The following is a 27,285-nucleotide window of genomic DNA, read 5'->3' as shown; positions in this document are numbered from 1 at the left end:
CCTTAACTTGGAATTAACATACAGGCATGCCAATATTTTTCCTGTATTAATTAGAATAATTTGAATATCTATATGCATTTACAATATCATTTCTGAAGAAATCCATTCAAAAACATGGCACATTTTATCACATTAAAATTATTATGTATAATTAAAAGTTCTTGGCTTCAATTTACTTTAGATCCCTTCAATAATATAAACTATGTATTGCCTGCCTATATCATCTGTCATCTATCAGCCGTCATCTTTCTTTCATGTAGCTATCATATTTCTATCAATCATCTATCATCTATCTATCTGTAATCTATGCATGATTTCTTTTTCTATTGTACCTTTTACCATATTTTGTTCGTATAAGGTGTTTATGTGTAATATGAATATCTTTACATGTAACGAGAAACTTGTATATTGATACACGTGGGCATATATGTGGAGGCCGAGAGTAATATCCATAATCGCTGTCAATCTTTCTTTCTTGTTATTCACTGAAGCAGAGTACCGTAAAACTTAGAGATCATTGACAAAGAGTAGTCTTGCTATCCAGTTTGCTATGAAGGTGCTCTGTTCTGCATTCTGAGGTTGAATTACAGACAGGCTTCTAAACTCTTTCTTCATTTTACCGGGGTTTCTGGAGATCTAACCTCAGGTTCTCATGTTTGTGTTGTTGAGTCACTTATCAAGTGACAATTTTCTTAACATGCTATGAATTTATAAGACATACTTAGAATATTAGTAAATGTTATAATTGGATATTATTTGATTTCTTTTGAATTCTTATGTTGAACTATAGAATGTATATATAGAATTTATTTACCTCCATAAAATACCAAGGTCTGAAAATATTTGAGTTAAAGAATTTTTATTTATTTTATTTGTTAATAAATAAATCACTCAGAATTAATCAATTATTTTTTACTTTAATATTGACCAAATAAAATTCAGTAAGACTGTGATTGGAAAATAATATCTGTTATCATATTAACTAACACATTTCCAAACAAATAAAAAAAGAATGCATTGTGTGTTAAATGTCAACAGATGATAAACTATGCTTGTTATGGATACATGAAGATAAATAAAGAGAAAAACACCTTATGCATCAAACATTTCAACAATTGTTCAATAGAAAAGCATTTAATCATTTTTTGCATGAAATTACATTAATATAATAAAAAGCTATGCATATACATTATGATTTTTCTAATATTTCATTATTCCATTTATTTTAAATTTAGCTGAGTATGTGTAAAGCACTTGTGGAGGGTATCCAGAAGTCTATATTACTCTAATTTAAAGTAGGAGAAAAACACTAAAAGTATTAAGGAAAGAAAACAGTTTTGATACATCAATCTATTTTCTAGATGAAAAATATAAACTGCAACTGTATATTTGACACGAGTATATATCAAAATCTTTCCTCAGTGTGGATTGATGTCTGAGTTGTTACTTGCAGGCCTGATTACAGTGCAAGAAAAACTCAATAAAAATGGTAACACTCTACCTGTTCTAGGCACTTTTCTCTAATAAGAATTGATTTTGAAATATTGGTAAAGATTGTGGCTTGTAGGCAAGAAATTGTCGCCACAACTATACTACAAAAATCACTACTTATTACTAAGTGAAGGTATTAGATATACTTTACTTAATTTAATATACATAACAAAATTGGAAGACGTAATGATTTCTGCAAAGCATTGAACTTGACATTTTCAAGATAATTTAAACATGGTAGGAGAATAATTTTATTTACAGACAATAAATTTTAGAGTGCACTGTTTTTTAAAGCCAAGTCTATTTAGATGATGGAACACTGCCTACATGTGAAAAAAATGTATAAATGAGAGTAAATGTGATATATTTTATTTTTAAAACTATTTTACTCAATATGATAATCCATCTATTTTTATGCTAACATCATATATGATTCTTTTTGTATCTGTATGAAAAGTCCATTGTTCAGATATGCTGTAAACTCTCTATCTGATCATCTGCAGATGAACATCTAGTCTTACTCTATATCTTGAGTATAGTGAAAACTGCAACAGTAAAACAGCTTTTCTAATGATCTCATCAGTATGCTTAGTCAACCTTGTTTGGACACACAAGATTTGGGTATTTTTAGGTCTTTGTGAAGCTCCCTTGTCGATTCAAACAGTATGGGAATAAATTTACATCCCTATCAAGCGAGAGTCAGGGTTCGTTTCTTGCCCCATTCTTACAAGGATTCGTTGTTATTTCTTACAAGATTGTCAATCTGATTTAGGCAATATATGATCAAAAGATAGATTTACACGTCCTTTTCTTTGATGGCTAAGGATATTGAACACTTTTTCCTTTGTTTTCTTTTTTATATTTCATTTTTCAATAACCAATTAGTCAGGTGTAGTGGCATGTATCTCAAATCTATAACCAGCAGTTTGGAGTTTGATGTAGGAGGATAAGCATTTCAAAGCGAGGTGCAGCTGTATAACAGTGCAAAGCCATCCTCAGCTCTCAGAGAGTCAAAGCTGGGTTTGTGTGATTTGTCTATTATTTATTGTCTTTCTTACTTTGTGTTCTTCTTTAGTTATTTATATATTCTAGATTTTAATATATTGTCATATCGTTGTGAGTAAAAAAATTTCACTATTCAAAAAATAGTTGTTTCTTAACACAATAGAAACCCTTACCGGTGCAGGATTTAGTTTTTAATTTTTCTGAAATCCAAATTTTCAATTCCTAGTGCAATTTCCTCATGATTATAAACCTTTTAAAAAAGTCCTCACCCATGCCTGTACTGGTACGTGTTTTATCTATTGTTTCCTCTAAAAGAAACAATTGGGGGTCATGATTTGCATAACAATTGGATCCATTTGGAGTTGGGTATTTTAAAGGATAAGAGGTAGAGATCTAGTCTCATTCTTCTATAGATGGGTATATAGGTTTCCAGAAAATTTCCTTGAAGAAATTATCTTTTCCGCATATATATCCTTTTGGAATCTGTTTCTAGTCAGGCAACTGCTGCTGAGCAGATTTTTATCTGAGTCTCTATATTACTCCATTATTTTTGATGTCTTATTGATATTCTGTTATTGTTACCATGGTTCTGCCACAAAACTTGGAATCAGATGGAATAATACTTCTATCAAAGCCCTTTATGTTCAAGATTGCGGTGGCAACACATTCATTTTTCTACCGTGCTAATTTTAGAACTTTAGAAATAGTTCCATGAAGAATTTTTGTAGGATTTTTCTTTTTATTATCTTATTAATTGAAATAGAATTCAATCACCTTTCCTCTTCCTTTTCCCCCTCAAGTTCTACCAGATACATTATCTCAAACTCCTCCAATGTATTCCCCACTCTGAAGGTGATAGTTTCTTTTCTTTAGCTACTGTTTTGTATACATGTATGTATGTGCATGCACAAATACATATAAAGACAGCTTACTTGTAGCTATCGTGAAGGGTGATGCTTCTCTGATTTCCATCTCTGCTTCCTTATCCTTTGTGTATAGGAGGGCAACTGATTTTTTGGAATTGATCTTGTATCCTGCAACGCTACTAAAGGTGTTTATCAGCTGAAGGAGTTCTTTGCTGGAGTTTTTGGGGTCGCTTATGTACACTATCATATCGTCTGCAAATAATGAAAGTTTAACTTCTTCCTTTCCAATTTGAATCCCTTTGATCCCCTTATGTTGTCTTATTGCTATTGCTAGAATTTCAAACACTATATTAAAGAGGTATGGAGAGAGTGGACAACCTTGTCGTGTTCCTGATTTTAGTGGAATAGCTTTGAGTTTCTCTCCATTTAATTTGGTGTTAGCTGACGGCTTGCTATAAATAGCTTTTATTATACTTAGGTACGACCCTTGTATTCCTAATCTCTCTAAGACCTTTATCATAAAGGGATGTTGAATTTTGTCAAATGCTTTTTCAGCATCTAATGAAATGATCATATGTTTTTTTCTTTCAGTTTATTTATATGATGGATTACATTGATAGATTTTCGTATGTTGAACCAGCACTGCATCTCTGGGATGAAGCCTACTTGATCATAGTGGATAATTTTTCTAATGTGTTCTTGGATTCGGTTTGCCAGTATTTTATTGAGTATTTTTGCGTCTATGTTCATGAGTGAGATTGGCCTGTAGTTCTCTTTCTTGGTTGTGTCTTTGTGTGGTTTTGGTATCAGAGTAACTGCAGCTTCATAAAAGGAATTTGGCAATGACTTCTCTGTTTCTATATTGTGAAATACATTAAGGATTATAGGTATTAGGTCTTCTTGGAAGTTCTGGTAAAATTCTGCATTGATGCCGTCTGGACCTGGGCTTAGCGATAAGGGAAATGCAAATTAAAACAACTTTGAGATACCATCTTACACCTGTCAGAATGGCTAAAATCAAAAACAGCAATGATAGCCTTTACTGGAGAGGTTGTGGAGAAAGGGGCACACTCATTCATTGGTGGTGGGAATGCAAACTTGTGCAACCACTTTGGAAATCAGTATGGTGATTTCTCAGGAAATTTGGGATCAACCTACCCCAAGATCCAGTAATACCACTATTGGGAATATACCCAAGAGATTCCCCATCAAATGACAAAAGTATCTGTTCAACTATGTTCATAGCAGCATTGTTTGTAATAGCCAAAACCTGGAAACAACCTAGATGCCCTTCAATGGAGAAATGGATGAAGAAAGTGTGGAATATATACATATGAGGGTACTACTCAGCAGTAAAAAACAATGACTTCTCGAATTTTGCGTGCAAATGGATGGAAATAGAAAACACTATCCTGAGTGAGGTATCCCAGACCCAAAAAGAGGAACATGGGATGTACTCACTCATAATCGGTTTCTAGCCATAAATAAAGGACATTGAGCATATAATTTGTGATCCTAGAGAAGCTAAATAAGAAAGTGAACCCAAAGAAAATCGTATAGTCATCCGCCTGGAGAGGGGAAGTAGACAAGATTGCAGTACAAAAACTGGGAACTTGAGGGTGAGGTGGCATGAGGCAAAGGGGAAATGGGATGAGAAACATGAGAAGGGGAGGATGGGAGGAGCTCGGGGGGATTGGGATGGTTGGGATATAGGAAGGGTGGATACGGGAGCAGCGAAGTATATATCCTAACTAAGGGAGCCATCTTAGGGTTGGCAAGAGACTTGACTCTAGAGGGGTTCGCAGGTGTCCAGGGAGATGTCCCCAGCTGGTACCTTGGGCAACTGAGGAGAGGGAACCTGAAATGACCCTATCCTATACTGATGAATATCTTACATATCACCTTAGAACCTTCATCTGGCGATGGATCGAGGTAGAGACAGAGACTCAATTTGGAGCAACGATCTGAGCTCTTAAGGTCCAAATGAGGAGCAGAAGGAGGGAGAACATGAGCAAGGAAATCAGGACCACGAGGGATGCACCCACCCACTGTAACAGTGGAACTGATTTATTGGGAGCCCACCAAGGCCAGCTGGTCTGGGACTGAATAAGCATGGGTTGAAACTGGACTCTCTGAGCATGGCGGACAATGAAGGCTGATGAGAAACCAAGGACAATGGCACTAGGTTTCGATCCTAATACATGAACTGGCTTTGCGGGAGCTTAGCCTGTTTAGACGCTCACCTTCCTGGACGTAGATAGAAGACCTTAGTCTTCCCACAGGGCAGAGAATTTGGACTGCTCTTCAGTATCGAGAGGGAGGGGGAATGGTGTGGGGGGAGGAGAAGAGGGGTGGGGTAGGGGGAGGGGAGTGGGGGGAGGGGGCAATATTTGGGAGGAGGGGAGGGAAATGGGAAACGGGGAGGAGGTGGAAATTTTAATAAAAAAAGAATAAAAAAAATGACAAAAGTAAGGGGCAAATAGATCATTCTTGGGATCTCCACTCAATGTGAAGAAGCCATGCTATTTGAGGAGATATACAGGTAAAAGCCCAGTGGCTTACCATCTATTCTCTTTCCTGGTATATACCACACACACACACACACACACACACACACCATTCCGATCTTTTTCTGAGAGCCAGAACTACAAGACACTCTGCATGACCCTGCTTTGCACTCTGATCCTACATTTCCCTCCTTATTCAATATTCATTGGGTCTATTGTAACGGTGGAAAGGGAAATGGTGAGCACTTATGGCTGTATTTTGTTGTGCATATAGGCATGATTATTAAAACATTAAAATGACAGAAATATCTTCATTTATTCCTTACTAATTCAACTTACCATGCTTCGTGCTAGACTAAGAGTTCCCCACATTACCATTCCAGAGGCACCCAAGGCAACTGTTCCACCAATTGTATTCACAAGGTCATTCTAGAAAATACAACGAGAAGAGTTATCCTATGGGGATGAAGTGAAGGTAATAAACATTCAACAGTAATACCAAAACTAAACATGATGATCCCACAATTTAAATATCTCCATACTCTCTAAACACTCTATACACAAGCATTTTGTGACTGTTTTAAAATGGAGTCTCTTCGGGCTGGAGAGATGGCTCAGTGGTTAAGAGCATTGCCTGCTCTTCCAAAGGTCCTGAGTTCAATTCCCAGCAACCACATGGTGGCTCACAACCATCCGTAATGGTCTGGTGCCCTCTTCTGGCCTGCAGGCATACACACAGACAGAACACTGTATACATAATAAATAAACAAATAAATAAATAAATAAAATATTGAAAAATAAATAAATAAAAATAAAATGGAGACTCTTATTGCTCTAATAACTTCTGCTGGCAAAGGAACATACCCATTAATAAAAAAGAGAAACAGTTAAAAAAAAGACAGCTTACTGAGTCAGTTCTGTTCATGGCATGTGCATTGTACATGTTTTCAAGGCTCAGCACTGTGCTTTGGACCACCAGTTAACCAGTAAGGGGGGGGGGGCGGCTCTTTCCAGGGAGAGGTTAGTTTTCCTGCCAGTGTAATTAATTGCCTCTAATTTGTTGTTTAGCGGAAAGATACTGTGAATTTCTCTCCATTTTATGATCACACAGCCACTGATGGTGCCACTGTTATGGTCTTCTTTACGCAGGCATTCCTAGGAGAAATGTTTCATAGCTGACTTACTGATACACTGGCTCTGAAAATCTTTAGATTCCCTGTTCTGAGATGTCCTCTGAACCATAATACAGGAGCTACCAGATAGAGTTGGTTACTAATCTAAGTGGCTCATAAAATAATATAGATGATCATTTTGGCCTTGGTTCCATCTCAGAGACTGAGAGTGGTTCCCTATTGCTAGAATGTCCACACTTTGGACACAGGATTCTGATAATTCCAGCTGGGTCTGCCTGGAAGTCTCTTTCCTGAGGTATAGTTTTAATGGTCCCAGAAAGTACTAAGTAATCTGCCAAAGGAGGGAAACAATTAAATAGTCCTACCAACTGCAACACCTAGGAAACACAGCAATTACTGGCATATTGTAGGAATTTTGATGAGGATTGCATTGAATGTCTGTGTTACTTTGGACTGCAGGCTTCTTTTCATAACATTAACTAGCCAAACAATAAGCATGGGGGATACTTAGCATGTCCTGTTGTACTTGTCAGCTTCTTTCTTTAGTAATTTAATATTGTTCTTATGAAGCACTTTACAAAATATTTCCTTGTAGAAACATTTTTAGATTGTTTCATTTTTATTTTGAAACCACTGTGAACAGTAAAGTTTTAAATAATCCTTTATAATATACTTATTATGGGTATAGGAACATACTGAAAAGCTGCTGACATTTTCACGTTTATTCTGTTACATTTCTGAAACTGTATTTTACTCCTAACAGGCTTCAGGTTGAGTCTATAAGTTCCTCTGTTAAGGTTTATGTCATATATAAATAGGAATAGTTGATAGCTTCCTTTCCTATGGTATAGATTTTTTCTTATTATATTGACATAGAAAAGAGTTTGCACATTCCAGGGAACAAGTGTAGAGAGATGGGAGAGTTTCCATCACTCTACAGGAAGGAGCTCTTTGAGCAGATAGCCTACTCCTCAGACACATTACCAGGCAAATGCAAACCCGGCCTTGTACTGCACTGTTTTGAAAGACCCTACAGACCCCCTCCTCAGAACCCGCAGCTAGCAGGCTCCCCGGGAGAACGTCCTGTTTGCTTGAAAGATTCTCAGGATCAGCAGCTAGCCTGCTCTCGTGAGAGGAAAACAGGATATCTATAAGATAGGACATCTACAAAGCAAGATGGCTGCAAAGTAGGATATCTATAAGATAAGAGCAGGATGTCTGCTGCCAGACATCCATGCTGGGAGAGGAAAACCATTCATGCCCCCCTGGCTCATTCCGATAACCAAGCTTCTGCTTCTGTAAATTGCTTTTTGCTGCCCTCTTTCCTATAAAAAGTCCTCCTCCCAGTCTGCAGGTGCGCAAGTCCTCCGAAAGACTTTGCCGCCCGCAGGTACCTGTGTCTACCTAATAAACCTCTTGCAGTTTGCATCCGACTCGTGGTCTCGGCCTGGTCTGTGGGTCCGGGGTCTCCACCTGAGGGAAGGTCCCTACCAGGGGTCTTTCAGTTTCAGTTCTTATGCTGTAACCCAGAGTTATTTCTTTTTTTCCACTCAAGTCTGTTTTGTGCCACATTTATCAAGATGTGGGCACCTTTTGGAGATTGTAAAAATAGACCCTTGAGTAGTGCTGAAGTTATGTCTGGAGTTTTGTCCCCAAGAGAACTGTGTTATGCTTTGTTAAAGAATTATTTTTTATTGATTTTTATTGAGCTCTACGTTTTTCTCTGTTCTCCTCCCTGCCTCTCCCCTCCCACCTACAATCTTCCCCTAAGCTCCCCATGCTACCAATTTACTCAGGAGATCTTATCATTTTCTACTTCCTCTGTAGATTAAATCTATGTAAGTCTCTCTTAGTGTCTTCATTGTTGTCTAAATTCTCTGGGATTGTGGTTTATAGACTGACTGGTTTTCTTTGCTTTATGTTTTAAAACCACCTATGAGGGAGTTCATGTGATAATTGTCTTTCTGTGTCTGAGTTACCTCACTCAATGTTTTCTAGCCCCATTCATTTTCCTGCAAAATTCAAGATGTTATTGTTTCTTTTGGGCAGAACTCTATTGTGTAAATGTACCACATTTTTCTTATCCATTCTTCAGTCAAGGGACATTTTGGTAGATTCCAGGTTCTGGCTATGACAAACAATGCTACTATGAACAGAGTTGAGTTTGAAGTCAGTGATTGTGATGCCTCCAGAAGTTCTTTCATTGTACAGGATTGTTTTGGTTATCCCTCTTTTTGTTGTTGTTGTTGTTGTTGTTTTCTTTTCCATATAAAGTTGAGTACCATTCTTTTGAGGTCTGTGAAGAATTTTGTGGGATTTTGATGGGCATTGTGTTGAATCTGTAGATTGTTTTTGTTATTATTGCCAATTTTACTCTATTAATTCTGCCTACCCAAGAACATGGGAGAGCTTTCTACTTTCTGGTGTCTTCTTCACTTTCATCAAAGATTTAAAGTTCCTGTTATACAAGTCTTCCACTTGTTTGGTTAGAGTTACTCGGAGATATTTTATGCTATTTCTGGCTATTTTGAAGGGTGTCGTTTTTCTGCTTTTTTCCCCAGCCCTTTTATATCTGTGTACAGGAGGGCTATTGATTTTTTTTTTTTAGTTAATCTTGTTTTCTGCTACATTACTGAAAGTTTTATGTGTCGTAGAAGTTCCTTGGTAGAATTTTTAGGATAGTTTATGTAAACTATCATATCATCAGCAAACAGTGAGAGTTTGGCTTTTTCTTTTCCGATATGTACCCCTTTGATCTCTTTTTGATGTTTTAATGCTTTAACGAGGACCTCAAGAACTATATTGAATAGATATAGAGAGAGTGGAAAACCTTGTCTTGTTCCTGATTTCAGTGGAATCACTGGGAGTTTATCTCTATTTAATTTTATGTTGGCTATTGGCTTGCTGTATATTCCCTTTATTATGTTTAGGTATATTCCTGTATCCCTGCTCTCTCCATGACCTTTATCATTGTATTTTGTTTAAAGCTTTTTCGGCATCTAATGAGATGATTATCTGGTTTTTATTTTTCAGTTTGTTTATATGGTGGATTGTTGCAAAGAGAGGCAGCTTGTTTTTTCTGGCCATCCAGCTAGCTTACACCTGAAATAACAACACAGAAACTGTATTAATTAAAACACTGCTTGGTTATTAGCTCTAACTTCCTATTGGCTAACTCTTACATATTAGTTTAGCCCATTTCTATCAATCTGTGTATCACCACGATGTCGTTGCCTACAAGAATAGTTTCAGCACATCTACCTCCGGCCATGGATCCATGGCATCTCTCTGACTCTGCATTCTTCCTCCAATAATTCAGTTCTGTTTTCTCTGCCTACCTAAGTTCTTCCCTATCCAAGGCAGTTTCTTTATTTATTAATCAATGAAAGCAATACATGAACAGAAGAACCTCCTACACCGGTGGATTACATTGACAGATTTTGGTATGTTTAACCATCTCTGCATTACTGGCATGAAGCTAACTTGATCATGGTGGATGATGGTTCTGATGTGTGCTTGGATTCGATTTGCCAGTATTTTATTGAGTATTTTTGCATCAATGTTCGTGAGTGAGATTGGTCTATAATTCTTCTTCTTAGTAATGTATTTCTGTGGTTTGGGTATTAGCATAATTGCAGCCTCATAAAAAGAGTTTGACATTGTTCCTTCTGTTTCTATTGTGTGGAATCATTTGAGAGGTATTGGTATTAGTTCTTCTTTGAAAGCCTTGTAGAATTCTGAGCTGAAACCATCTGGTCCTGGGCATTTTTTGGTTGGGAGACTTTTGATTACTGTTTCTATTTCTTCCACAGTTAATGGTCTGTTTAATTTGCTTATTGGGTCTTGATTTAATTTTGGTAAATGATATTTATCAAGAAAATTGTCTATTTCCTTTAAGTTTTTCAATTATGTGGAGTATAGGTTTTCAAAATTTGACCTGATGATTCACTGTATTTCCTTCGTGTCTGTTGTCATGTCCCCCTTTTTCATTTCAGATTTTGTTAATTTGGATATTCTCTCTCTGCCTTTTGTTAGTTTGGATAAAGGTTTATATATTTTGTTGATTTTTCTCTAAGAACCAACTCTTTGTCTCATTAATTCTTTGTATTGTTTTCTTTGTTTCTATTTTGTTGATTTCAGCTCTCAATTTGATCATTTCCTGCTGTTTGTTCTCTAAGGTGAGTTTGCTTCATTTTTTTTCTAAAGTTTTCAAATGTTCTGTTAATTCACTAGTGTGGTATTTTCCCAGCTTCTTTAAGTAGTCATTTAGTGCTATGAATTTTCCTCTTAACATTGCTTTCATTGTGTCTCATAAATTCATGTATGTTGTGTGGTCATTTTCATTGAATTTTGGGAAGTTTTTAATTTCTCCCTTTATTTCTTCCTTGACCCATTAATGATTAAGGTGAGCATTGTTTAATTTCCATATGTTTGTGTGTTTTCTAGAATTAGTATTGCTGTTGACTTCTAGTTTTAAACCATGGTGATCTGATAAGGTTCATTGGTTTATTCCAATATTTTTGTGTTTGTTGAGGTTTGTCTTGTTACCAAGTATGTGGTCAGTTTTTGAGAAGATTCCATGAGGTGCTGAGAAGAGGGTATATTCTTTTCTGTTTGTATGGAATATTCTATAGATGTCTGTTAAGTCCAGTTAAGTCATAACATCTCTTAGTTCTCTTATTTCTCTGTACGTTTTATGCTGACTGACCTGTCTAGTGTGAGAGTGGAGTGTTGAAGTCTCCCACTATTAGTGTGTGGGTTTAATGTATGATTTAAGCTTTAGAAGTGTTTCTTTTACATATGAAAATGCCCTTGTTAATTTAGTTTTCATTGTTCGTGATGTTAATTTGTGATTTTTTTCCCCTCCTTTGACATTTTCTGCTATGAGATCTGTTTTTTAAAGTCCTCTTGTTCCAGGCTTGAGTAATAGTGGTTAGCCATTTCTTCTGTATTAATGACTTTACATTATAGAATAAGTTAATTACCTTAGGATCATAAAAATCCTAAGTATGATTATGTGATGTTTTGTTCATAAAAATAAAGTATATATTTTCAGGAACCTTATCCCATGTATTGCTCAGAGAAGTGATACACTGTGCTAATTCTGTTTTCATGAGACTCTGGAAATATTCTTAATTTCCTTCCATTACACATAGAAACTAAAATAATTACTGATTTTTCTTTATAGATGAGCTTTTCAATCACTGGAATGTCTATAAAGTGATTTAAACGTTTATAGACATAATTTATAATATTAACCTTGAGGTTGCAAACTATTTTCAAATATATAACTTATTTTAAAGGCAGACTTGGAAACAGTAGAGATACTACACATAAATATTTGCTTTAATTGTCTCTCTATATAGATATGAAAACATTTATATACATGTATGTATAGAAATATTTTTGTTATTAAAATTATATTTCAATTGCATTATTCAGTTTTATTGAAAAAATATTCATAACATTCAATTCTTTTAAATTATGTTAAGTCTAGAGTTACTGTAATATTTATTTTATTATTAATTATTAAATTTTACTCCAAGTTATTAACCATAAACTTGTTTTCAATTACTATTAAAAATCATTTTACTGACTATTTTACAGTTTGTAATATTCATTTTAGCATTTGAATGATGTTCAAAACGTCTTTATTTCTGCAATTATTATTTTCAGTACCTGATTTGAACTTTCTTACCAATGCAAATATAGTCATTATAAGAAAAGGAAAAAAGAGCCCTTCTGTGTTCAATCAGCTTATTTTGATTTCTCATTTATAAATATAGGCACCAGAAGTTAAAAAATTACATAACATTTTAGAGCTAGTGATTGACAGGTTAAAAAATACAGACAAAAATATCTGTAAAGACATTTTGATAGGACTTTATAATCTCATTTGTGGTATAAATAGCAAGAAAATGAAAATCATGTGTTTTCCTTTATGAAAAAAACCAATAGTTTATTACAAAATAAATAGTCTTTAAGCAAGGGGCATAAAATTTTAGTTATATTTCTGTCTAGTATAAAGCTAATGTATTTATCTAAGTTTCAAATGAAATATTTAAGATCAGTAGTTGGGATATATATTCAAACAGGTCCATAACTTTTCAATGATTGGTACATAGGATCACTCACAGAGTCTGAGAAGAGAGAGGGAAGACTGTAAAACAATGTTCACAAATTATAGAAAACAGTAAATACCCTTTAAAGAAAATGAAGAAGTATGCAGAAAATAAAGGGTAGAATGATTTGGATTAATAATAATTGGTGATTTTTAAAAGTTGTATTTAATTGAGATGTTTATAAATAAATTTAACATCAATATACTAAAATATAACTTCAGGGAAAGGAAAGTCAAAAAGGATTGATATAAAGCAAGATGATATAAAAACCTTTTTCAAAAAATAATGAACTTTGTATTTATATTAATATATATCACTAGAATGCTGGTTCAATTTAATATCAAAGTTTTCTCTGTCACAATCGAAGGTATAAAAAAATTCCCATCTATTTATTGAATGGGAACATGTTCACACCAGGAAAGACACAGAAATCAAAAAATTTAGGGCACAAACAATGTTTGTATTCTCTGCTGTTGTTAACACTCTGAGAAATTCTAAATATTTGTTCTCTCAATTGTGATCTGTTCCTAAAACATGGAACAATCTTACACATGTTAGAAAATGCTAATGCAATAACTCAGCAGATCAAATTAGAAATAATATAGCCTATGAAACATATTTGTTTCTTGCCTAATACCTAATCACTAAATCTAGAGTTTTCTTCATCATTTGCATCCTTATTGTCAAAATTATGCTAAAACATGTATGATAGCCAAAGTAATTTATTCTTTTTTCATAAGTCAATTTACAACATTATTTTGGCCATATTGAAAATGAGTTTTATATTTTGATTGTCGTTTTTGATCAACTTCAATACACAACTTTATTCTTACTCTATCTACATCCTAGTCATTAGTGGCATTGAAATATTTTGTTTTCCTTCTGAGAGGCAGAACAGTTTAATGCTATGGCAGGAACACAGCAAGAAGAGAATTTTCTTGTTTTGCTTGTGGCTCATTCATTCTCATTTGGAAATGATTCCTACATAGTGTTATCTTAACAAACCCAAACTGTCTCTAGACATTCCAAGCCTGACAAATGCTTAGGAGAAGTATTTGATGAGGCAAAGTATTAGATACTGAGTTGGTATTGGCAGTAGGTGAAGTGTGAAAACAATTTGGAGGAAATTCATTCATTGATGGTCCTTGACAAGCTATTATAAGCCTTTATGAATGAGAAAGTTCATCAAAGCTGTTTTAGCTTTTATAATATCTTCAGATTTGTATTCAGATTTACATCTATTATCCAATAACTTCAATAATTAGTTTCTAAGTATTTAGCAATTCATCACAAGGATCTATGTGTTCCCTCCTAAATTTACTCATTAGGAGCTTGATTTTGCTTAATTTATTCTCTAATATTTCATTAAAATAAATTAAATTATTTTGTTCTCATTAAAATTAAATGAGAAGTATTATCATGAGATTTGTAAAAGAACATTTTTAATTTCTTTAACAGGTTCATTTGTTAATATTTTGGACCAGTTTTGTTAATGCTATTATTTTCCTATATGTATGTATATTATTCTTCTAGATTCCCTAATCAGATATGGCTATGAAATGCATTTGTTACTATATTAAAGTTGTGCTTTACTTTAATAATATTCTTTAAATATATTAAACTATAAAAAACCCAGGCAGTTCTAAATTCAAATAACATAAATATGTAAGTTTTAAACAGAAACCTCTCCCATTTAATGTAACTATTTTATTATTATATGATTCATACAAGAACCTGTACATGTGTTTATTGTAACAAAGAAAATATCAGTAGCCATTTTCAGCATACCAAAAAAATTCATAACAAGAAAGAAGCCCAGGAAACAATAACATTCACAATAGCTTTGAAACCTTGGAACAAACTATCCAAAAATTGTAAAACCTAGAGAGTGAAAACTGTAAAACATTGAAGCATACAACTGAAGCAGATTAGGGAAGATGGAAAGATTTCTATTCTCTAGGATTAGTAGGATTAATATTTCAAAAGATGCCATTATTCCACAATTAAAATCTATGCATTCAGTACAATCACCATCAAAAGTCTACTATAAAGTTTCATAAAAATTAGAAAATAGTATTAAATTACATATGGGATTATACATAAATGTCCTAAAATAGTCAAAACAATCTTGATTAAAAAAAAAACTAAAAACACTGCTGGAAGTCAGAATATACCTGATTTAAAGTTATAGTAATTGATGTGGAATTTCCCTCTGCATGATGTGATTACCATTGGTTAATAAAGAAACTGCTTTGAGCCTATAGCAGAGCTATAGGGGAATATAGTTATGTGGGAAAAATTAACTGAATGCTGAGAAAAAAAGGCCAGAGTCAGACAGAAGCCATATAGCGCCACCGGAGATAGACACCAGAACTTTTCTGGGTAAGCCACAGCCATGAGGCCATACACATATCAATAAAAATGGATTAAATCAATAAGTAAGAGTTAGCCAATAAGAATCTAGAGCTAATAGTCCAAGCAGTGATTTAATTCCTACAATTTCTGTGTGATAATTTCAAGGCTAAGTGGCTGGGAACCAACAAGTGGCTTCCACTAACAAGTAACAAAAACAACATGACACTAGATAGATTGAAGAATGGAATGAGTTAACAAAAGTATGTTTTCATACATAGCCAACTTATTTTTTGACAAGCAAAACTAGACACTGAAGGAATGAGGCCATCATCAGTAAAAAGTTACTGGTCAAATCAGATAGCTACATTTTTAAAAAACTGTATTTCCATCTTTACTTTGCAGAAAACTCAATTCCAAATGCAGCAAAGTCCTTGACAAAGACCTAATACTCTCCTTATAAAGCAGAAAAATAATGTGTCAAGCTATAGGCAAAAGCAAAGATATTCTGAAAAGGAATTTGGTAGGCATTTGGGCCAATAACTGACAAACAGGACTTCATGGAATTAAAAAGGTTCTGTATAGAAAAAGACTGCATTCATGGAATGAAGAAAGAGCCTTCAAAATGAGGGGAAATCTTCATTAACTTTGCATTAAACACTGGATTAGTATCTAAAAAATATAAAGAATTTAGCCAAAACCAATACCCCCAAATCAAAACAACAACAAAATCTAACCATTAAGGAGAAAATGAAGCTGAAATTTGGATATTAAAGTAAACAGAAAATTCTCAAAGAAGAAATAAAAATAACTTAAAAGTATTTTCTGAATGTCAAACATTCTTAAATTTGAAAAAAATGAAAATTAATAACTGCTTTGAGAGTTTATATTACCCAATAAGATGGCTAGGTTCCAAAACAACAAAAGGCAATTAATGCTGGCATAGGTTTGGAGAAAGGAAGACTTCAGAATGTTGGTGGAATTTCATATTGGCAAATGGAGGTAACTCAGATATAGAAAAAATATCAAATATTATTTCTCTTCCCCCTTTTTTATTGATTTTTATTGAGCTCAACATTTATCTCTACTCCCCTCCCAGTCTATCTTCTCCTCACTTCAAACATCCCCCAAGGTTCTCATGCTCCCAATTTACTCAGGGGTTCTTATCTTTTTCTACTTTCCATTTGATTAGATCTATGGAAGTCTACCTTAGTGTCCTCATTGTTTTCTAAGTTCTCTAGGATTGTGGTTTGTAGGCTAGTTTTCTTTGCTTTATGTTTAAAATCCACCTATGAGTGAGTTGATGTGATAATTGTCTTTCTGTGTCTGAGTTACCTCACTCAAAATAATGTTTTCTAGCTCCATCCATTTTCCTGAAAAATCCAAGATGTCATTATTTTTTCTTCTGTGCAGTACTCCATTGTAAATGTACCACATTTTCTTTATCCATTCTTCAATCAAAAGGCATTTAAATTATTTCCAGATTCTCCCTATGACAAACAATGCTGATATGAACATTGTTGAGCACATGTCCTTGTGGCATAATTGAGCATCCTTTGGATACATACCCAAAAGGGGTATTACTGGGTATTGAGGTAAGTTGTTTCCTAATTTTCTGAGAGATCGCCACACTGACATCCAAAGGGACTGTACCAGCTTGCATTCCCACCAGCAATGCAGAAACTGTTCCCTTTTCCCCACAACCTCTCCAGCATAAGTTGTCATCGGTGTTTTTGATCTTGGCCAATCTTACAGGTGTAAGATGAAATCTCAGAGTTATTTTGATTTGCATTTCTCTGATGACTAAGGATGTTGAACATTTCATTAAGTATCTTTCAGCCATTTTAGATTCCCCTGTTGAGAGTTCTCTGTTTAGATCTGTACTGCATTTCTTTATTGGTTCCAAAACTCTTACACCCTACCTTCTCCCACCATATCTAGAGTGTCTGAAGAAATAAATTCAAAAGTTCTGGAAGTCTTAGCATGAAGATATTGCTTCACTATAGTCTGAGGACAGAACTTATTGTCCAACATGTCACTTGAATGCTAATGATAAATTGTCTTTACAAAGACCAAGATTCTCATTATCTTCCACATGTGTGCAGCCAATTAAGAATAGTCCTGTCATCTTAATGGTTAAAAATTCAGGACAGCTGAATGAAAAACCTTAGCAGGAGTTCCTGTTTCTTCTCACATGAAGGCAAACAGATTTTAAATAAATTATAATTATCAAAGTGAATGTATATTTGAAAAGTGAACCTTTTACTCAGAACTTCTATTGCAAGAACAAATGAGTTTGAAGGAGGTCACACACCTGAGACTTACAGTGGAAATTATGAAGATATTAGATGAAAATTATTATAAAGTCTTTGAGGGTGAGGATTGATATGAATTCTTAGACAAATAGCAGAAATCAATAACCATGAAATGAACACATATAATAGCCTTCATAAATATCAATACTTTCTCATCAAAATATACTGATAATAAAATGAATATACAATCTACACACCTGAAGAAAACTTTATCAAAACAAACATCTATAATACCTATTCTTAATTCATTAAGAAGAGAAAAAAACCCAATAAAATGCGTGAAGATTTGAAAAGTCATTTAACAAAAGAAGATGAATGAATGTTGATTAACCACAGAAAAATAGGCCCACCATTACACACAAGCTTTTATGAAAAATTAAATTAAAATTCCAATACCATCAGTGAATATGCACTAGAAGGGCTGGATGAATTATAAAGAGATCATCAAATCTGGAAAGAATATGAAGCAAAAGATCAAGCAAAGGTGATGGATGATTTAAATAATATACTTCTTTTTCAAAAGCTTGAATTATTTAAAATATTAAACTAATATATATATATATATACTTTCAATCTATAAATAGAGCTAGCTAAATTAAAATATTAATCACATTAGATAGGAATTTTTGTGAGTATTTTATTAATTATAGTCTTAAAGAGTAAATGTAGTAAAAAGCACAAGTGTGCATCAGTAGAAAAGTATATAACAGTAACACATTTATACAATTTTATGCTATTCCACAATAAAAATTAGTATATGATTATGAAAAAAAGCTGAAATATCAAAATTATTTTATTTCCAAAGAAATATGAAATAAGGAGAATATATTTTGTGACACAGCATTACTTTAGTTTATGCTAAATCCTTTATCACACTGATCACCATAATACACATAAAAATATTAAAATAACAATATTAAGGATTTATTGAAAAGGACCATGAATTATTCAGTGAGGTTTTGTGACATTGCATATTTCTCTACGGTTCTTATTTGGGACTATAGATATAGTCACTTGTCAGAAACAGGGATATCCACTTAAGTTTTGTGCATTTTGATATAAACTCACTGAGGACTATGGCAACTCTTCACAGGCCTGTACAGGTTCAAGTTAGGTGTGGTCATTGTTCTGAGAGGGGGAAAGCTGAAATGAGTTTTCATCCCTAACATAGAAGCTACATATAATTGACAGCTTCTTTCAAAGAAAATCTTAGTTTTCTCAATGAGGTCTTACAGAGTATTTTAAGCCACATTATGAGTAGATCCCGTACTATTAACTAAATGGTTCTTTGCTGTGGAGTAATCCTTTTGTATACTATGAAGAAAAAATCTCTAAGCAAGTTACAATGTGTTTAAAAACATGCAAAGTCTTGGGAGAGAAATGATAAAGGGTAGAAAAAGTCCTTAAAAAGAAACAGAATAGTAAGAAAAACAATAAGCTAAATAAAGAGGAAAATACGCAGAGAGTCTGGATTAGGCATGATATTGCATTGATTTAATTTTTTGGTTGCTAAGAGACACTGGATTATAAAAAACAATCAATATGTTTTAAATATATCTTGACTCTAAATTTATGACAAAAGATGTATTATATTACGGGAGAGGTTGTGCTTTAATTTCCACTGAAAATGGAGCGACTGTGGATTCATTTTAGGTTCAAGAAAATCAGATTTGATAGAGGAAGAACCCTTTAAATCCTGACTACATATAAAAAGAAATAAACCAGAAAAAAAATGACAAGATACATGAATATAGTAATAGTTTGTTTATGTTTTAACAAACAAAACTTGCCTGAAGATCAGAGTGTAGACACACCTTTAACCCCAGGACTTGAGAGAGAGAGGCAAATCGATCTGCTACTTTAAAGTCACCCTAGGCTATACAAACTTGATCTGGTATAATGGAGAAACAGAGCTCACACCAAGGTCATCCCAGAATTTGGAATCATACACTTTAATCCTAGCACTAGGGAGGTGGAAACAGGAGTGATATGGCTGGGCTGAAAGAGGAATATACGGGAGGAGGAGACAAGAGCTCAAAGAAGTCTGAGGATCACCCCTGAAGTCTAATGAGCAGTAGGAGGATAGGCTCATCCCTTAGGTCTGGGCATGGTAAAGGTAAAAGGTCTCTCTAGTGACTGCTGTGCTGCTATTCTTGTCTCTCAGCTTTCACAACATAATATTTGACTCTGTGTTTTATTGTTATTACCAGTTAGTATTTGTGCTGCACATGATGTATATTTACCTGCTCAAACACATAACAAAAAAATCATCTTTTTCTGACTTGTGTATATTAGGCAGCCTGTGTTTGTATTAATGCAATATTTTCATACCTTTAAAAGTTTACATATTTTCAGAGCAAGGGGACCAGACAACAATAAAATGATAAAAAAAATATGGGTTAATATGGGTTAATGTAAGAGTTGGATAGTGAGTCGGGCGGTGGTGGCGCACGCCTTTAATCCTGCACTCGGGAGGTAGAGGCAGGCGGATCTCTGTGAGTTCGAGACCAGCCTGGTCTACAAGAGCTAGTTCCAGGACAGGCTCCAAAACTACAGAGAAAACCTGTCTCAAAAAACCAAAAAAAAAAAAAAAAAAAAAAAAAAAAAAAGAGTTGGATAGTGACAAGCCTGAGTTCTTGACTGATAATTTATAATTTATATTAAGTCTCGGAGTCAGTTATTTGGGAAGCTGCTGCTGGTTATTTGTATCATGCAGTTGTACAGGAAAACTCTGCCTATAGGAATTTTACAACAAAAGGAGAAATCTAAAAATAAAACTTTAGTTAGTGATATTCTTGGTAATGGTTGTGTAATCAATTTATGTTCTATTTTAAAATACATCAAATAGAATAAATTGATGATTTCTAAAAAAATGGGTTATGTGATAAGTTGTAGTGAAATATTAATGGAAGAGTTTGATAATAGGTATAATGAACTAATTTTATTTTCTGGTATTTGCCATGGAACTTTAACATACATCATCGATGGATGTTGAAAGAATATCTATGAGTAGGCATCACAACTGGAATGATCCCCCAGAGGTAAAGCTATTGGACTACAGCTGGTATTGTGCTGATATAACAGTTCTCCCATACTTGATCTAGAAGAGAGGACAATGGAAGTGTTCACACTTTACTTGTGAAACATTGCCCTCAAATTACTGAGGTGTAGGTTTAGTTACCAATGCAATGTGAACTTGGACTGTTTGGAAATGATTGACTCATGGTGTCCCTTATTAAATAAGTGAATGAATCCATTGAAAAGTTCATAGCTTGATGGCATTGTGAGTTGTATTTATAGTAGGTGGTAGGGCAAGCATTTAGGAAGTTGGTCCATGAAGGCATCCTGTGCCACTTGTATCTTGCTCCAGTTTGCTGTCTGCTACCTAGTCATCAAGTTTGTGCCCGCTGCTGTGAGAGTACGTCTCCTGCTTTGATAATCTCCTTCACATAACATAAACAGTAGAGCATGATGACCATAGATTTAAGAAAAAAAGAGCTGAAATAAATCCTAATTTGTCGAAATTTGCTTTCTCAGGTATTTGTCACAGAGAATGAAAAATAAATGCATGTTTTTTAATCCAAACAAGTAGAATGCTGACAAAAGGAAATGAATCATCTGACACCTTCTTCTTGAACTCTACAAGCCATTTCTGGCTTACCCATGTTATCATACTACCTCAAACTGATAGTCAATGCTGCATAGAATTTCAATATAAAATCTGTATCTATCCTGTGTTTCCACTTTTACATAATAGAAAAACTTCACACTTTCAATGTCATACTCAATGCCAAATTCATTTCTGTAGTGTAATTATACTATTGGCTTCAGTATTTTTAGGTAAAAGTTTTGAGTGGCCAAAAAAATTTATAATAACTCATTTTATATTCTAGCAGATACTTTATTTGTACTTTTATGAAAGATTTATTTTCTTATTTTAAATTATGTGTATATCTATCTTCATGTGAAGGGACTTACCATGCAGAGGCTAGAGATATTATATATTCTGCAGGTGGTGAGACGAGCATATTAACTATGTAGTGTCTAGTGTCAGTTCTGGGATATGAAATCTGGTCCTCCTGAAGAGCAGTTTGTGCTAGTAACCCCTGAGCAATCTCTCTAGTTCCTGAAGAAGATGCTGGAAAAGCCAACTTTGCATTTCCCTTTGCTCCCTTTCTGTTTCTTGAGATGAAAATTTCCTAACAGACACTAATCAATTACATTTTCCACAATAATGAGTTCTGGTAGTTAAAGTCAATTACACAAAAATGTACAGGATATAATAATGTTTTTTAAATGTTTAAGAATTTGTAGTTATCATATTAATGTAAGAACCTTCATCTATTAAAGTGTAAATATGACGTTATGAGTAACAAGTAACCACAAATTTGTCATGAATATTTACCAAGTTCTAAGAAACAGAATTGAGAAATTTGCACACTTTTTGGGTCAAAAGAGGGTGTGACTTTTAGTAAATGAACTGTCTAAAGGAAGGTGAAACAAATATATAGGAATTGATCATTTCTAACTTGAGACATCATGTGATAATTAATTTAGAAATATTATTATATTACTTTTATTACAATTTTATGTGTATGTTTAAATCCCTGAGCATTCAAGTGAGGTTCTGTACATCTGGAGATGAGAGAACAATTTGTAGAAGTAATAATTCTTCTGCTGTTATAGAAATCATGGTGGTCAAATTCAGGTCACTGTACTTCAAGGCAGGATTTATTTACCTGTTGAGCCATCACACCAGTCAAGGAAAATCAATATTTCAGATGCAGCTTTAAGATTCCTTTGTATTATTTTGTACAAACTAGGTAATTTGAGTATAATATAGGGGTTACATGAATTTTAGGATAAGTAGCATGTGGTATAATATAAACCTGAGGGAACAGAAAACCTTGAATTACAGTACTACTAATATTGATGAAAATGATCTGCTAGATAAATAATTGCACAAAAGTAATGGGAAATAACTGAAGATAAGCATAAATTAATGTAATAATTCATAAAACAAACAGGTTAATTGACTGTGTGGGTTTTTTATAGTATCTTTGTCCCTCCTATATACAAATGATAAATGGGCTGAGAAAAAAATCAGGATAACAAGCCCTTTCACAATTGTGACAAGTACTGCAAACATATTTTTGGTATAATGCTAAGCAAGCAAGCAAAAGATCTGTATGACAAAAACTGCGTGTCTTTAAAGAAATTAAAGACGATATCAGAAGATGAAAAGATCTCACATGTCAATGGATTGGTAGGATTAACTGAGTAAAAATGGATATTTTACCTAAAGTAATCTACAAAAATCAATGTAAAATCCACGAAAATTCTAATGTAATTCTTTACAGATCTTGAAAGAATAATGCTCAACTTTATATGGAAAAGCAAAAAACTAAAGCAATCCTGTGTAATAAAAGAACATTTGGAGGTACCAGTCTTGATTTCATGTTGTGTTACAGAGCTATAGTAACAAAATCTGCATGGTATTGGCATGAAAACAGATAGATGGACCAATAGAAATCGATCAAAGCCACAGGTGTAAATCCACACAACTATGGACTCCTAATTTTGGAAAAAGAAGCCAGAATTATACTATGGGAAAAATAAAGTATCTTCAACTATCAATGTTGTGCTAACAAGATGTTGGCATGTAGAACCCTGTAAATTAGTTCATATATATCATGAGACTTTTTAAGTGATTCTAGGTGCTATATTGGCAGTTAGAGTTAGATAGGGCGGTTGTATATTAAAACCAAGTATCCTAACATAACTAACAGAATGTTTTCAAGCCTTTGATATATTGCTTCTAAATCCGTACATTCTTTGCCATAACCTTAACTCAATTTTATTTTTAGAGAGACAAGGAAAGATTTATCCAGTAACCAAATGATCAATATAACGGGTAAATTAAAAGCATATGATTTGAATTGGCCTTTGAAGGCCAGTGAGGGAGCAAACAACAAGTTATTAAACTGTTTCATAATATTTTATATTATCAAGACCTTCACATTTTGTTTTTCTACTGTGAATACTTTTCTAACTTCTGTATATAACTGTCCCTTTGATACCGTATATCTGAATTCTAATACACATATATACATATATGATGACCTTGTCTTTGTTTACCAAGAAAACATTAATTTGTTACCTTAAAATTTTGTATAAATAATAATTATTACATTTCCACTTCTTTGGCTGCTGTACATCACAGTAATCAGAATTTGGAAATATATGATTACTGTATATTGGATATCCTAAAAGAATAAAATTAGGATGAATGCATTGTGTGTTTGATTTGTTTATATCTTCTGTGTATTATATATTCTGATGTTTATAACATAGAAACTGCACTCACTGTTTTTATGTATCTATCACTGAAAGTAAATCATATAGGAAAATACCTGCCAATCCATGTTGAAGTCGAACAAAATTGACATAGGCTACTACTGCTTCAGATGAAATAGAAAATGCAGTCTGTAAATTTGACAGCTTTTGTTATATGGCATAGAATTTACTTTCTTGAATAAAATTTCTTTTCTCATTTTACAATGATAAAATATTTATTGTTTTAGGAAAAAGAATATAACCCCCAAAATTTCTATTGATTAATACATTATTTGAGTGAATTTCAAATCACATATAAAAAACAGTCTTTAGAAGGCACCACTGTGTTTCGTATATTTATATTTAATATTTAGAATCAGGAAAAATGAGAGAAATCAAGTATGCTATAATGTAAATAAATAGTGCTAATAATTTACATTTTCAATTAAATACAAGTGACAAATTGAAGAGACAGTAGTTTTTCTTTCATGCTGTCAGACACTATTTGTGATTTTAAAATGGAAGCTATGAGAGGGCAATGCTAATGGATTCATTTCCTCTAATAATAACAGCATGAATAGTAGAGTACACTAAAATTAACTTCTCATAACCATTAGGTCCAAGTCCTTATAGATGATAGATAGGTGGATGGATGGATACATAGAAAGATAGCTGATAATAATTTTGATTTATTAACCTATCTGACATTTTTATAAAATTACTTCAATAATTCCAATACAAATACAAATCAAATAACTGATAGAGACTTAAAATTAAAAATGTCAATATATGATTCCAAATTAAAAAATTAGTTTTTTCTCTTTCTCATACTTCTTAAAATACACACATTTTCATAAATTTTATGTGACTAAAATTAAGTTTAATTAAAAGCTTAATCACAAAAGAAAGTGCAAAGATTAGAGCTATAATTAATTATTATAGAGCTGACCTAGCATCTGGAAGATCTAGAATCAATTTATAGCAGTGAAGAAAGAATAATAAAGAAAGAAAGGAGAGTGGTATTTTGCATCTGTAAAATAAGCTTTGTGATTTTCAACATAAGTGAAAACTGAATGAAATTAAATATTATGTATATATATACATATGACTTCAAAAGATGAAAAGATGCATGGATCAAAGCCAAGAGCAATTTACTTGAAACATCTGAAAGAATATAAAATTTGAATATTATAAAGAAGCATATTATAACCTTAAAAAACTTTGAATTTTGTGACTATGATGGTTAATTTGAGACATCAACTTGACTAGATTAAGAGATAAAACCTGTGAGGGTATCATATCCCTAGAAGAAGGCTACTCCTGTTCTCAGCATCTTTTAGTTGCCCTCAGGTTTTTGTGTGTGAGTGGATCACAGTGAGCTTTTCCCCTTCCACAATAGCATGTCTATTGATATCCTTGTTCAAGTGCTATTTAGGCATGAAAAATACTGAGGTATCATGAGTGAATCTTTCAAAAACTGGTCTAGGGGTTTTTCTGTTTATGTGTTGCTTTCATTGGTTGAATAAAGAAACTGCCTTGGCCTTTTGAAAGGGCAGAATTAGGTAGGCAGGGAAGACAGAACTGAATTCTTGGAGAAATAAAGTAGGAGAGAGAGACGCCATAGAGACACCAGGTCAGACATGATAAATCTTTCCTCGTAAGCCATGACCTTGTGGTGATATACAGATTATTAGAAATGGGCTAAACCAAGATGTGAGAGTTAGCCAATAGGAAGCTAGAGCTAATGGCCAAGCAGTGTTTTAATTAATACCATTTCTGAGTGATTTTTTGGGGTGTAAGCTAGCCAGGTGGCCGGAACAAGGGGCCCCACTCCCTGTTACAGAGTACCAGCCAAAAGATTCCCCATTTTAAGTTTTTTTAATTGTTATTATTGCGCTATACATTTTTCTCTGCTCTCCTCCCTTCCTGTTCCCTCTACCCTCTCCTAGGAGGTCCCAGGTTCCTTACAGAACCTTTGCTTCAGTGAGAAATCATGTGTAGGCTCATGGACCATTTCAGACTAGGAGTTGACTTCCAGTAGAAAATCTTACCTGCTTAGAGAAGTGGAAACTTCAGCACCACCCTAGTGATGCTGGAGAATTTTGTGTTTGTTTGGTGGAGAAAAGGAAGAAATTACACTATAAACAAACATGACTGACAGCACTAAAAAATCTTTCAGTACAGGTCAGCTATGCATGCAGAGGGAAAAACATGGAAGTGTTGCCATATCTTTTGTTCTAAGTATCTATTCAGTCTGTCATTTATTTTATATTCATTTTAAGATACCTTGCAATAAATGTAAATGTTTTCTTGAGTTCTTTGAGGCATTTTAGCATGACAATATGACACGATTGGCATTCACTAATATAGACCCCATTTCTCAGAATTATCAGTCAGAGTATGGGTTGATAACTTCTGTCATGAGAGGCAGCTGTTAGGCAGTATGAAAGAAACCAGAAAAATTGCCAGGTAGTGGTGGTGCATGCCTGTAGCCCCAGCATGTGGGAGGGAGAAGAAGGCTGATCTCTGTAAGTCTGAGGCAAGTGTGGTCTACAGAGTAAGTTTCAGGACAGCCAGGGCTATTACACAGAGAAACCCTGTCTCAAAAAACAAAAACAAACAAACAAAAAGAAACTACAACAAAAAGAAATCAGGAAAATTGCCTAAGTCCCTCAAGAAGTTCTTCTATATCGAAAACACATGTGCTCCTCTTGCAGCTATACTTCTCAAACTTCAAAATTATTGCCAGTCACAAAACCAAAGAGCACTCCAAATCCCTCTATCCCCGAAGAGATGTTCTACTCCTGGTACTATACTAGTGAGGATAATGTGAGAGATGACAGTCAATCAGTATATATGACTTCTGAATTCACCTCTCAGTTGTCCTTAGTTTTGGCTGATGAAATTTTAATTTATCCTCAAGACCTAATTTATATCAAAGGAGGAGACACTCAAGAAACTCTCTCCTAGAAATGTTCCTCTATTAACATCTCTTAAACCATAAAGTAGGACTCTAGCCTTCTTTGATTTGTCTTTATGAGTCAACAGGGCTGTTTCTTACATCATTTATACTTCTAGAAAGAAATGTATTTGATTTTCACAATTTGTGTCCCCAATAAAAATAGGACATCTATATGCATGAGCCTCTGACCTTGGGA

Source organism: Chionomys nivalis, chromosome 12, assembly GCF_950005125.1.
Source record: "Chionomys nivalis chromosome 12, mChiNiv1.1, whole genome shotgun sequence".
NCBI classification, from domain to species: Eukaryota; Metazoa; Chordata; class Mammalia; order Rodentia; family Cricetidae; genus Chionomys; species Chionomys nivalis.
This window is presented reverse-complemented; position numbering follows the sequence as displayed.